The 15,011-nt window shown below is 50.3% G+C and overlaps 1 long non-coding RNA gene across 1 annotated transcript in view; it reads right to left on the reverse strand.

The window, feature by feature from the left end:
* LOC144484695 (uncharacterized) overlaps positions 1-15,011 on the reverse strand; it is a 971,557-nt gene that overhangs the window by 399,871 nt on the left and 556,675 nt on the right. The window lies entirely within an intron of this gene.

Genomic DNA, 15,011 nt, shown 5'->3' on the forward strand with positions numbered 1-15,011 from the left:
GAGGCAAGTTATGGGGGTTACTGACAGTGTGACATGAACCCAAGATCCCGGTTTCGGGCGTCCTCATGTGTGCGGAACTTGGCTATCAGTTTCTGCTCAGCGACTCTGCGCTGTCGTTTGTCGTGAAGGCAGCCTTGGAGAACGCTTACCCGAAGATCAGAGGGTGAATGCCCGTAACCGCTGAAGTGCTCCCCAACAGGAAGAGAACAGTCTTGCCTGGGATTGTCGAGCGGTGTTCATTCATCCGTTGTCGTAGCGTCTGCATGGTTTCCCCAATGTACCTGCCTCGGGACATCCTTTCCTGCAGCGTAGAGTTGCAAGAGAACCTGGTGGATGGTGTTCTCACGTGAGATGATGGCATCAATGTCGATGATCCGGCACGTCTTGCAGAGGTTGCTGTGGTGTCGTGGTCACTGTTCTCCTGAAGGCTGGGTAGTTTGATGCGGACAATGGCCTGTTTGAGTTTGTGCAGTTGTTTGAAGGCAAGAAGTCGTGGTGTGGGGATGGCCTTGGCGAGATGTTCCTCTTCATCAATGACATGTTGAAGGCTCCGGAGGAGATGCCATAGCTTCTCCGCTCCGGAGAAGTACTGGACGACGAAGGGTACTCTGTCCACCGTGTCCCGTGTTTGTCTTCTGAGGAGGTCGGTGCGGTTTTTCGCTGTGGCGCGTCGGAACTGTCGATTGATGAGTCGAGCGCCATATCCTGTTCTTATGAGGGCATCTTTCAGCGTCTGGAGGTGTCTGTTGCGATCCTCCTCATCCGAGCAGATCCTTTGTAGACGGAGGGCTTGTCCGTAGGGGATGGCTTCTTTAACGTGTTAAGGGTGGAAGCTGGAGAAGTGGAGCATCGTGAGGTTATCCGTCGATTTGCGGTACAGTGAAGTGCTGAGGTGACCGTCCTTAATGGAGATGCATGTGTCCAAGAATGCAACCGATTCCGGAGAGAAGTCCATAGTGATTCTGATCGTCGGATGGAACTTGTTGGTGTCATCATATAGTTGTTTCAGTGATTGTTCACCATGAGTCCCTCTACATTACCTGTACATTACCCCACGCACCACAACACTACACATCTCATCTCCACACTCCCCACCCAGCTTAGACTCTCACCTCAAGATCCCGAAGAGCTAAATCTCCAGTCCCACACCACATGGGAGTTGGAGAGGAAGGGCACAGACCATGTAAAATCCCATTACTTCTGGCGGGATTGTCTGATTTTGGGGTCAGCCCTGTCTCACCACAAAATTATTTCTTCTCATGTCAGCTCTCTCTTCTCATCTTAGCACTCTGCCTCACCTCAGCTCCCGCCATCTGAACATTACTTTCCCTCTCTCACCTCAACACACCCCCCTCATCTCAATACATCCCCTCTAAACCCATCAGTCTCACTCTCACTTTCACATTCACCTTTCACCCCAACATTCTCCTTCCTCCACACACACAGGCTCCCCCTACCTAATCCACCCCACTCTCCCCCATCCCTCCCTCCTCCAGGCGCTCCCCTCCCTCTTCCACGCTCCCCCCTCCCTCTCTCCTCCATGTTCTCCCCTCCCTCCCTTCTCCATGCTTCCTCCTCCCGCCCTCCATTCTCCCCCTCCCTCCTTCCTCCATGATCCCCCTCCTTCCTCCACGCTCCCCCCTCCCTCCCTCCTCGATGCTCGCACTCCCTCCCTCATCCATGGTCTCCCCTCCCTTCCTCCTCCACGCCCCTCCCCTCCCTCCATCCTCCACGTTCCCCCCTCCCTTCCTGCTCCACACTCCCCCTCCCTCCCTCCTCCACACTGCCCCCTCCCTCCCTCCTCCACGTTCCCTCCCTCTCCCTCCTCCACGCTCCCCCTCCCTCCCTCCTCCACACTCCCCCCTCCCTCCCTCCTCCACGCTCCCTCCTCCCTCCCTCCTCCACGCTTCCCCTCCCTCCCTCCTCCACACTCCTCTCCCTCCCTTCTCCACGGTCCACTCTCCCTCCTCCACGCTCCTCCTCCGTCTGTCCTCCATGCTCCCCCTCCCCCTCCTCCACGCCCCACTTCCTCCCTCCTCCACGCTCTCCCCTCCCTCCCTCCTCTACGCTGCCCCTTCCTCTCTCCTCCATGCTCCCCTCCCTCTCTCCTCCTCACTCCCATCTCCCTCTCTCCTCCACACACCCCTTTCCTCTCATCTCGAAACTCCTCCCCCTCTCCACACTCCCAGTCTCACCTCACCATGCTCTGACAGTCACATTAACAATCCCGCCTTAACTCAAAGCTTCTACTGTCATCTCAACAATAACAATCTCAACAGAGCCCTCCCCCACTCACCTTAAAACACTTTGTCTCATATCCCCCCGCCCCTTTTTCCTCAGCGCTCTGCCCCTCACCACAGTACTCCTCCTTCGACCTTAACACTTCCCCCTCTCACCTCAATATTTCCCTCTCACCTTAATCCACTCCGTCTACCCTCAATACTCACCGCTCACATCCACACTCCCAGTCTCACCTCAGCACTCACTCACTCTGTCCTGAACAAAATCCCCTCTCACCTTAAACCTCACCCACTCTCACCTGCACTGGCCCATTCCAAATTCGAAGCCTCCCCTCTCACGTAAACACTGCCCTCAACTCAGCACTCCCCCCTCACCTCAACAGTCCCACTCAAAACTCTCCCACTGTCACTTCAACACTCCCACACTCATCTCAACACATCCGCCTGAAACCTGAGCACATCTCCTTCAACATTCCCCACTCACCGGGACATTCCCGTCTCACCCCAAAACTCCCCCTCTCACATCCACACGCGCCCCCTCTCACCTCCACACTCCCCCACTCACTCCATCACACTCCCCTCCTCACCTGAACAAACTCCCCCCTCACCTCACCAGTCCCACTCAAAACTCTCTCACTGTCACCTCAACAGTCCCACACTCATCTCAACACATTCGCCGCTTACCTGAGCACGTCCCCTTCAAGATTCCCGACTCAAAGAACAAAGAACAAAGAACAGTACAGCCCAGGAAACAGGCCCTTCGGCCCTCCAAGCCTGTGCCGCTCCTTGGTCCAACTAGACCAATCGTTTGCATTCCTCCATTCCCAGGCTGCTCATGTGACTATCCAGGAAAGTCTTAAACGATGTCAGCGTGTCTGCCTCCACCACCCTACTTGGCAGCGCATTCCAGGCCCCCACCACTCTCTGTGTAAAATAGATCCCTCTAATATCTGAGTTATACTTCGCCCCTCTCAGCTTGAGCCCGTGACCCCTCGTGATCGTCACTTCTGATCTGGGAAAAAGCTTCCCACCGTTCACCCTATCTATCCCCTTCATAATCGTGTACACCTCTATTCGATCTCCCCTCATTCTCCGTCTTTCCAGGGAGAACGACCCCACTTTACCCAATCTCTCCTCATAGCTAAGAACCTCCATACCAGACAACATCCTGGTAAACCTTCTCTGCACTCTTTCTAACGCCTCCATGTCCTTCTGGTAGTGCGGCGACCAGAACATACTCCAAATGTGGTCTAACCAGCGTTCTATACAGCTGCATCATCAGACTCCAGCTTTTATACTCTATACCCCGTCCTATAAAGGCAAGCATACCATATGCCTTCTTCACCACCTTCTCCACCTGTGTTGCCACCTTCAAGGATTTGTGGACTTGCACACCTAGGTCCCTCTGTGTTTCTATACTCTTGATGACTCTGCCATTCATTGTATAACTCCTCCCTACATTATTTCTTCCAAAATGCATCACTTCGCATTTATCCGGATTAAGTTCTTTATGCCACCTCTCCGCCCAATTTTCCAGCCCATCTACATCCTGCTGTATTGCCCGACAATGTTCATCACTATCCGCAAGTCCAGCCATCTTTGTGTCATCCGCAAACTTGCTGATAACACCAGTTACACCTTCTTCCAAATCATTTATACATATCACAAATAGCAGAGGTCCCAGTACAGAGCCCTGCGGAACACCACTGGTTACAGACCTCCAGCCGGAAAAAGACACTTCGACCGCTACCCTCTGTCTCCTATGGCCAAGCCAGTTCTCTACCCATCTAGCCACTTCTCCTTGTATCCCATGAGCCTTAACCTTCTTAACCAACCTGCCATGTGGGACTTTGTCAAATGCCTTACTGCAATCCATATAGACGACATCCACGGCCCTTCCTTCATCAACCGTATTTGTCACTTCCCCAAAAAACTCCACCAAATTTGTAAGGCACGACCTCCCTCTTACAAAACCATGCTGTCTGTCACTAATCAGATTGTTCCGTTCTAAATGCACATACGTCCTGTCTCTAAGATTCCTCTCCAACAACTTCCCTACCACGGACGTCAAGCTCACCGGCCTATAATATCCCGGGTTATACCTGCTACCCTTGTTAAACAACGGGACCACATTCGCTATCCTCCAATCCTCAGGGACCAGGACACCAAAACACCAGGACACCACTCACCAGGACATTCCCATCTCACACCAAAACACCCCCTCTCACATCCACACTCCCCCACTCACTCCAACACACTCCCCTCCTCACCTCAACAAACACCCCCCTCACCTCAACTGTCCCACTCTGAACTATCCCACTGTCACCTCAAAACTCACACACACATCTCAACTCACTCACCGCTAAACTGAGCACATCCCCCTCAGCTTTCCCGCTCCCCGTCCCATCAGCACTCCCCCTCTCCCATCAGCAGTCCCCCTCTTCCAACAGAATTCCCCCCATCAGCACTCCCCCTCTGCCATCAGCATTCCCCCCTCTCCCATCAGCATTCCCCCCTCCCATCAGCATCCGCCTCTCCCATCAGCATTCCGCCTCTCCCATCAGCATTCCCCCTCTCCCATCAGCATTCCACCTCTCCCATCAGCATTCCCCACTCTCCCATCAGCATTCCCCCCTCCCATCAGCATTCCGCCTCTCCCATCAGCATTCCCCCTCTCCCATCAGCATTCCACCTCTCCCATCAGCATTCCCCCCTCTCCCATCAGCATTCCCCCCTCTCCCATTAGCATTCCCCCCATCAGCATTCCCCCCTCTCCCATTAGCATTCCCCCCTCTCCCATCAGCATTCCCCCCATCAGCATTCCACCTTTCCCATCAGCATTCCGCCTCTCCCATCAGCATTCCCCCTTTCCCATCAGCATTCCCCCCTCTCCCATCAGCATTCCCCCCTCTCCCATCAGCATTCCCCCCATCAGCATTCCGCCTCTCCCATCAGCATTCCCCCTTTCCCATCAGCATTCCCCCCTCTCCCATCAGCATACCTGCTCTCCCATCAGCATTCCCCGCTCTCCTAACTGCACTCCCCCTCTCCCATCGACATCCCCCCTCTCCCCTCAGCATTTCCTCTCAGGTCCAAACATTCCCCCTCATCACAAACCACCGCCACGTCAACGCAGCAATTCCTTCTCCCCTCAACACATGTTCTCTTAACTCAGCACGCCCCCTCTCGCCTCGACAGCCCCCACACAACTCAACACTCCCCTCTCACCCCTACAATATTTCTCTTTCTCCTCAAAATTATCCTCTCACCATAAAATCCCATCTCATCTCGTCACTACCCATCTCACGTAAAAACACTGCTGCTGCATCCACACTGCCCCTCCCCCCCCCCCCCCCCCCCCCCCCCGCACCCCCACTCCCACTGCACTCCCCCCTCCAGCCCTCATATTCCCCCATTCCGCACTTCCCCCTCCGGCACCCACACTCCCCCATCCAAGCTCTCCCCTCCGCACGCACACGACCCCCCTGCCGCACTTCCCCCTCCCGCACTCCTCCTCCCGCATTAACCTCTCCCGCACTCCCCCTCCCACACCGACATTCCTCCCCCGCACTACCCCCGCATTCACCTCGCCGCACTCACCCCTCCCGAACAGGCACTCCCCCCTCCCACACCCGCATTCCCCCCTCCCACACCCGCACTCCCCCCTCCCGCACCAACACTCCCCCTCCTGCTCCCGCACTCCCTCCTCCCGCACCAACACTCCCCCTCCTGCTCCCGCACTCCCTCCTCCCGCACATGCACTCCCCCGTCCCGCACCCACACAGCCCCCTCCCGCAACCGCACTCCCCCGTCCCGCACCCGCGCTCCCCCCTCCCGCACCCGCACTCCCCCCTCCCGCACCCGCACTCCCCCCTCCCGCCATTATCTACCAAATAAACCTGTTGGACTTTAACCTGGTGTTAAAACTCTTCCTACAAATAACGACACAGCAAGACTGAAGCTTCACAAGGTCAAGAAACTCAAGCCAAACCAAAAATCCTACTCCAGGAATAATATTATATCGCAAATTATACAAGTAAATTCGACAATATTCTAAGCAGCATATTGGCATTCATGGCTAAATTAAATGCCGGTGTATGATATAGGGAGCTCCTGGGGGTGCAGGCGGTGGGGGAGGCAGGGATGGCATGGCTGAAGGTCACTGGATACGATGCCGGGACCAGTGTCCCTGGAGACAGCAGGTGAATCAGGCACTTCTGTCGCTGCCTCGGCCGGCTAATTGACCTATCCCCAGCTCGTGTCCTCCATGAACTCTACCTCAACTAGCCGGAGTATAATACATTGTCTGTAACTTTATTTCTCGATGTTGGCTTCTGGTATTGCAAGCTGGCGTTCACAGTGCTGGGAGGCTCGAAGAAGCTTGGATAGGGGCGAAGTATAACTCAGACATCAGAGGGACGTTTTTTACACAGAGGGTGGTGGGGGCCTGGAATGCGCTGCCAAGGAGGGTGGTGGAGGTAGGCACGCTGACATCGTTTAAGACTTACCTGGATAGTCACATGAGCAGCCTGGGAATGGAGGGATACAAACGATTGGTCTAGTTGGACCAAGGAGCGGCACAGGCTTGGAGGGCCGAAGGGCCTGTTTCCTGTGCTGTACTGTTCTTTGTTCTTCTTTGTTCTTTATAGGTCCTATCCAACGCAAGTCATTGCAAACATTTTCTTCAGATAAGAATGCAATCCCGGTACAAGAATATTTACAACCACTGACATTCCAGTGTTTTGAGATATATCCAAACAATTTGTGAACACCGAGCGAAATTTATCTACATAATGCCTCCTTATCAGGCTCCTGTACCGTGCTACGTATCCTCTGCCAATGTACATTCAGAGTCTGGACTGTTAAAATAAAGCCGAGAGAAAATAAAACTAAGGAACTAACGGTATTCCCCGGGTTCTGGGAAGGGGCAGGCGGGGGGAGGGGAGGGGGTGTCTGGGATCTGGTTTGGGATGAGATGTTTTTTTTCCAAGAGAATCCTGAGAGACCCACAGCTGCGGGGAGGGGGATCCCTGCTGATAGCACTGCAGCAGGGAGGGTCCACCCATATGGAGGTGGGGGGTGTGGGCTCAACTGGACTCGACTGTGAGTCCGCTGAAGGAGGATCCGGGGCGGGAGGGGGGGGGTGTTGGGGGCGGGGGGGGGAGTTGGGGACCAATCTTCCTCCTCATCATCCTGTTCAGCAGAAAGTGATTTTGTGTTTGTTTGTGAGGACGCTGCGCAACCAGGATCTTGTATTTTCTTATCCAATAGAAAACCAATCTTTCCTTAGCCTAACATGTCCCCATATCTTGCAATTTGGTAAGCACCATGGTAACTTGTTCTTTGTTTTCATCCTACTTTATTGATCTGGAATGCAGTGTTTTTGGAACAAGGTTTTATATATACTCGCTTATCCTGCGTACGTCAGTGTTGGCCTTACTGAAAGCATAATGGAAGGCGTGATGGAAGGCCGTGTTTGGCTAATAGTAATTTTCCATTGCATGACAAAGTTTTGCTTTTGGCAATTATGGAACATTAAATTTCACAATTGTTGTAACTTAACTGCCACACCTCCTCCCCCCATCCCACCAGAGAATGATTTGTCTGTCTCTCTCCCACCTCCCCACCATCCCCCCACTCCCCACCTCCGCCTCCCCCCCCCCCCCCCCCCCCCACCAATCTGAGTTAGAGAGCCACTGGAAACACTGAACTTCCCTCTTCAGAAGCTGGAGCGCCCAAAATAGACCTTTGCTGAACATGTCTGCTTCTTGCCAAATCTGGAAGGACAAACACGATGGTAAGGGGGGAAATACCAATACATTCCCGTGTCCAGCTCATGAAGTCAATTGAAATGCATGCTACTGCATTTAAATTGACGTCGCGCCCATGTTGGGTACGATTCAGATCGCGGCCATTATCGGGCCTTGGTAAAGTAGGCATGAGTGTGGACGTGAACGCAGATCGCGTTTTTCGCCTCACACCTGACTTTACCACGTTTTCACACCCGAAAACAGGTGCAACGCAATGGTAACATCAGGCCCAAGCTCTTCACTCCAGGGATCATTGTTGTAAACATCCTCTGGGCCGATTCCAAGGCCAGCACATCCTTCCTTAGATATGGGGCCCAAAACTACTCATAATACTCCAAATGGGGACTGACCAGAGCCTTATACAGCTTCAGAAGTACATCCCTGCTCTTGTATTCTTGCCCTCTTGACATGAATGCTAACATTGCATTTGCCTTCCTAACTGCCGACTGAACCTGCACATTAACCTGAAGTGAATCTTGAACAAGGACACACATGTCCCTTTATGCTTCTAATTTCCTAAGCATTTTCTCATTTAGAAAATCGTCTATGCCTCTATTCCTCAATCCAAAGTGCATAATCTCTCACTTTTCCATACGACATTCCATCTGCCACTTTCTTGCTCACTCTCCGAACCTGTCCACGTCCTTCTACAGCCGCCCCCCTCCCCGTTTCCTCAATACTACCTGTCCATCTGCATATCTTTTATCATCTGCAAACCAAGCAACTCTATCTTAAGTTCCTTCCTGCAAATCCTGAATGTATATTGTGAAAAGTTGTGATCCCAGCAATTACCCCATGAGGCACACCACTTGTCACCGGCTGCCATCCTGAAAAAGACCCCTTCATCCCCACTCTCAGCCTCCTGCCAGTCAGCCACTCCCCTATTCATTGCAATATCTTACCCTTAACAATCTGGGCTCTTAACTTATTGAACAGTCTCCCATGCGGCACTTTGTCAAAGGCCTTCTGGAAATCTAAATCAATCAGATCCACTGGTTCTCCTTTATCGAACTTCTTTGTTATCTCCTCAAGAGCTCTTAACAGATTTGTCAGAAATGGACTCCCCTTGACGAAGTCGTGCTGACTCAGTCCTATTTTATCATGCACTTCCAAGTACTCCTTCGTGTCATCATTAATGATGGATTCTAAAATCTTGCCCTTGACCGAAGACAGGCTAACTGGCCTATAATTTCCCATCAGCTGTCTCCCTCCCTACTTACACAGCTGTGTTAATTAGCTACTTTCCAGGCCTCTGGCACCCTCCCTGTCTCCAGTGATTCCCGAAAGATCACCACCAATGCCTCCACAATTTCCTCAGCTATCACTTTTGGAACATTGATGTGAAGTCCATCCAGCCCAGGTGATTTATCCATCGTCAGGCCTTTCATTTTCCCCAGAACCTTCTCCTTAGTGTTGGCCACTACATTCACCTGTGCCCCCTAATCTTCCTGGAGCTCTGAAATCCCACTGGTGTCTTCCAACGTGAAGACTGATGCAAAGTAACTACTCAGTTCCTCTGCCATTTCTATATTTCCTGTTATTACTTCTCCAGTCTCATTTTCCAGTGGTCCATTGGCTATTTTTCCCTCTCTCTCCTCTTGAAAGAAACTATTTTTATCCTATTTTATATCATGAGCTAACTTACACTCATATTACATCTCCCCCCCCCCCCCTTAATACTTTTCAGTTGTCCCCTGCTCGCTATTAAAGGTTTCCAATCCTCTGGCTTCCCACTAATCCTTGCCACCTTGTATGTTTTTTATTTTGCTCTTATGCTTTCCTTGACTTCCCTCGTCAGCCATGGTCTCCTCGTCCTCTCCTTAGCATGTTTCCTCCTCCTTGGGATGAATTTCTGTTGTGCCTCCCGTACAACCCCCAAAAACTCCCGCCATTGCTCATCCACTGTCTTCCCTGCTTGGCTCCCTTTCCCATCAACTCTGGGCAACTCCTCCCTCATGTCTTTGTAATTACCTTTATTTAATTGTAATACCGTTACATCTGATTCCAGCTTCTCCCTGTCAAACTGCAGGGTAGATTCTATCATATTGTGGTCACTGCTCCCGAAGGGTTCCTTCACCTTAAGTTCCCTAATCAGGTCTGCCTCATTACACATCACCAAATCCAGAATTCCCGGTTCCCGAGTAGGCTCCGGCACAAGCTGCTCCAAAAAACCCACCTCTTAGACATTGCACAAATTCCTTTTCTTGGGATCCACTACCTGCCTGATTTTCCCAGTCCACCTGCATATTGAAGCCCCTCATGATTATTGTAATATTGCCTTTTTATGTGCCTTTTCTATCTCCTGGTTTATTTTCTGCCCCACATCCTGACTACTGCTCGGGGGCCTGTACATAACTCCTATCAGAGTCTTTTTATCTTTGCGATTCCTCAACTCTACCCACAGAGATTCTATACCTTTTGATCCAATATCACTTTTTGCTATTGATTTAGCTTCATTCCTTACTCAGAATGCAACCCCACCTCCTTTGCCCATCTGCCTGTCCTTTCGATGGGATACATATCCTTGGATATTGAGATCCCAGCCCTGATCCCCTTTGCAGTCACGTATCTGTGATGCCCACAACATCGTACCGGCCAATTTCAATGTGCGCAACAAACTCATTTACCTTGTTCCGTATACTATGTGCATGTAGGTACAGCACCCTTAGTCCTGCATTAACAACCATCCTCCCCATACTTGTCACCCTTTTTTTTCTCCCTGAGGTTAGATTCCTGCCACCTTCTATATTCTCTGTTCTATTATGTGGGAGGCCAGGGAGGCCTGGTATCAACAGCTCCTCCAGTCATGGAGGGTACAGGGACCTCGACCTTGGTTACTGACGACCGGCGGGAACAGGATGAAACGTTCATGGGTTCATCGAGGCCTCACTCGCCAGAGAGGATCTTAAAGCTGGCTCCAGTCCCCAAACATCAACTCCCAGGAGATTGTCCCTCCCCCTGTCTATGTAAGATGGACATAAGGATCAGGAATGAACTATGGGCTGTATTATATTGTAAATATGCTGTGGATTCTGCACAAAGCCTGTATGAAGTGAATGGAGAAAAGTGTACAATTGTTCGCAAATGATCTCAAACGCTGTTGCTGTACAGGGGCTGGGTTATTTACAGGGGATAAGTGTTGTATGTATGTTGGGGCATTCCTTTTAGGGACCAGGCAATGTGATCTCAGGTGTGGGGTGAGCTGTTGGGATCCACCCAGATTGGGCAGTCAATATTTGGAGTGTTGTGTGAACAGATGGAATAAAGAGTTGTGTTCCCTGACAACTGACTGTGGAGTCGATATTGAAGAGAATCCTCAGAACCACAGGACATAAACAAACTGTCTCTGTACCAGTGGTGCACGACTCTACCAGTAGCTAGAATCCTCTATGTCCCCCTCTCACTCTCTCCTCAAGGTGCTGCTTGTCTGTCCCGGTGTCCCAGTGTCCTCCTCTCACACTCTCCTCAAGGTGCTGCTTGTCTGTCGCGGTGTCCCAGTGTCCCCTTCTCATACTCTCCTCAAGGAGCTGCTCTTCTGTCCTGGTGTCCCAGTGTCCCCCTCTCACAGTCTTCTCAAGGTGCTGCTTGTCTCTCCTGATGTCCCCCTCTCACACTCTCCTCAAGGTGCTGCCTGTCTGTCCCGGTGTCCCAGTGTCGCCCTCTCACACTGTCCACAAGGTGCTGCTTGTCTGCCCCGGTGTCGCCCTGTCTCACTCTCCTCAAGGTGCTGCTTGTCTGTTCCAGTGTCCCGCTCTCCTTTTCTCGCACTCTGCTCAAGGTGCTGCCTGTCCGTCGCGATGTCCCAGTGTCCTTCTCACACTCTCCTCAAGGTGCTGCCTGTCTGTCCCGGTGGCCCAGTGTCCCCCTCTCACACTCTCTTCAAGGTGCTGCCTGTCTGTCTCGGTGTCCCAGTGTCGCCCTCTCACACTGTCCACAAGGTGCTGCCTGTGTGCCCCGGTGTCCCCCTGTCTCACTCTCCTCAAGGTGCTTGTTGTCTGTTCCAGTGTCCCACTGTCCTTTTCTCGCACTCTGCTCAAGGTGCTGCTTGTCTGTCCCAGTGCCCCCTCTCACATTCTCCTCAAGGTGCTGACTGTTTCTCCCGGTGTCCCAGTGTCACCCTCTCATACTCTCCTCAAGGTGCTGCTTGTCTGTCCTGTTTCGCACAGTCCCCCTCTCACACTTTCCTCAAGGTGCTGACTGTCTGTTCCGGTGTCGCAGTGTCCTCCTCTCACACCCTCCTCAAGGTGCTGCTTGTCTGTCCTGGTGTCCCACTGTCCCCCTCTCACGCTCTCTAAAATATGCTGCTGACAATGTTTCGGTGTCCCGGTGTCCTTCTCCTACATTATGTGCAGACGAATGGTCTAGTTGGGCACCTGAACGGCGCAGGCTTGGAGGGCCGAAGCGCCTGTTCCTGTGCTGTATTGTTCTTTGTTATTACTCACTCTTGCCTCCTTACAGCTTCACAAAGTAAAATGCTGAGAAAGTTTGATGTGAAGACTCTTGCTCTGATTGTACTGTACAGAACACTGGGAGGTAGTTCTATCTGAAGCTTCTGGCACAGATTGTACTTCACGTAACACTGAGAGATATTTATATCTGAAGCCTCAGAATGTACAGTACATAACACTGAGAGATAGTTCTATCTGAAGCTTCTGGCACAGATTGTACTTCACGTAACACTGAGAGATATTTATATCTGAAGCCTCAGAATGTACAGTACATAACACTGAGAGATAGTTCTATCTGAAGCCTCCGATTGTACCCTACATAGCACTGAGAGATAGTTCTATCTGAAGCCTCTTTCTCAATTGTACTGGACGTAAAACTGAGAGATAGTTCTATCTGAATCCAGAATGTACTGTACATGGCACGGAGAGATAGTTCTATCTGAAGCCTCTTGCTCCGATTGTACTGAGAGACAGTTCGATCTGAGGCCTCTTGCTCAGATTGTACTGAGAGAAAATTCTATCTGAAGTCTCAGAATGTACTGTACATAACACAGAGAGATAGTTCTATCTGAAGCCTGAGATTGTACTGTACATAACACTGAGAGATACTTCTATCTGAAGCCTCAGATTGTACTGTACATAACACTGAGAGATAGTTCTATCTGAAGCCTCAGATTATCTTGTAGGTAAGACTGAGAGATAATTCTAACTGAAGCCTCTTGCTTAGATTGCACTGTACATAACAGTGAGACATAGTTCTATCTGAAGCCTCAGATTGTACTGTACATAACAGTGAGAGATAGTTCTATCTGAAGCCTCAGATTGTACTGTACAGAACTCTGAGAGATAGTTCTTTCTGAAGCCTCAGATTGTACTGTACATAACACTGAGAGATAGTTCTATCTGAAGCCTCAGATTGTACTGTACATAACAGTGAGAGATAGTTCTATCTGAAGCCTCAGATTGTACTGTACATAACACTGAGAGATAGTTCTATCTGAAGCCTCAGATTGTACTGTACATAACACTGAGAGATAGTTCTATCTGAAGCCTCAGATAATCGTGTACGTAACACTGAGAGATGGTTCTATCTGAAGCCTCAGATAATCGTGTACGTAACACTGAGAGATAGTTCTATCTGAAGCCTCAGATTGTACTGTACATAACACTGAGAGATAGTTCTATCTGAAGCCTCAGATTGTACCGTACATAACACTGATAGATAATTCTATCTGAAGCCTCAGATTGTACAGTACATAGCACTGAGAGATAGTTCTATCTGAAGCCACGGATTGTACTGTACATAACACTGAGAGATAGTTCTATCTGAAGCCACAGATTGTACTGTACATAACACTGAGAGATAGTTCTATCTGAAGCCTCAGATTGTACTATACATAACAGTGAAATATATTTCTATCTGAAGCCTCAGATTGTACTGATCATAACACTGAAAGATATTTCTATCTGAAGCCTCAGATTGTACTGATCATAACACTGAGAGATAGTTCTATCTGAAGCCTCAGATTGTACTGATCATAACACTGAGAGATAGTTCTATCTGAAGCCTCAGATTGTACTGTACATAACACTGAGAGATCGTTCTCTCTGAAGCCTCAGATTGTACTGTACATAACACTGAGAGATAGTTCTATCTGAAGCCTCAGATTGTACTGTACATAACACTGAGAGATAGTTCTATCTGAAGCCTCAGATTTTACCGTACATAACACTGAGAGATCGTTCTCTCTGAAGCCTCAGATTGTACTGTACATATCACTGAGAGATAGCTTTCTCTGAAGCCTCTGACACATATTGTACTGTACGTAGGGGCGGCACGGTAGCACAGTGGTTAGCACTGCTGCTTCACAGCTCCAGAGACCTGGGTTCGATTCCCGACTTGGGTCACTGTCTGTGTGGAGTTTGCACATTCTCCTCGTGTCTGCGTGGGTTTCCTCCGGGTGCTCCGGTTTCCTCCCACAGTCCAAAGATGTGCGGGTTAGGTTGATTGGCTATGCTAAAAATTGCCCTTAGTGTCCTGAGATGCGTAGGTTAGAGGGATTAGTGGGTAAATATGTAGCGATATGGGGGTAGGGCCTGGGTGGGATTGTGGTCGGTGCAGACTCGAAGGGCCGAATGGCCTCTTTCTGTACTGTCGGGTTTCTATGATTTCTATGTAACACTGAGAGATAGTTCTATCTGAAGCCTCAGATTATATTGTACATAACACTGAGAGATAGTTCTATCTGAAGCCTCAGATTGTACTATACGTAACACCGAGAGATAGTTCTATCTGAAGCCTCAGATTGTACTGTACATAACACTGAGAGATAGTTCTGTCTGAAGCCTCAGATTGTACTATACGTAACACTGAGAGATAATTCTATCTGAAGCCCCTTTCTCAGATTGTACTGTACATAACACTAAGAGATAGTTCTATCTGAAGCCTCAGATTGTACTATACGTAACACCGAGAGATAGTTCTATCTGAAGCCTCAGATTGTACTGTACAT

The sequence above is a fragment of the Mustelus asterias genome, unplaced genomic scaffold (genome assembly GCF_964213995.1).
Source record: "Mustelus asterias unplaced genomic scaffold, sMusAst1.hap1.1 HAP1_SCAFFOLD_123, whole genome shotgun sequence".
In the NCBI taxonomy this organism is placed as follows: Eukaryota; Metazoa; Chordata; class Chondrichthyes; order Carcharhiniformes; family Triakidae; genus Mustelus; species Mustelus asterias.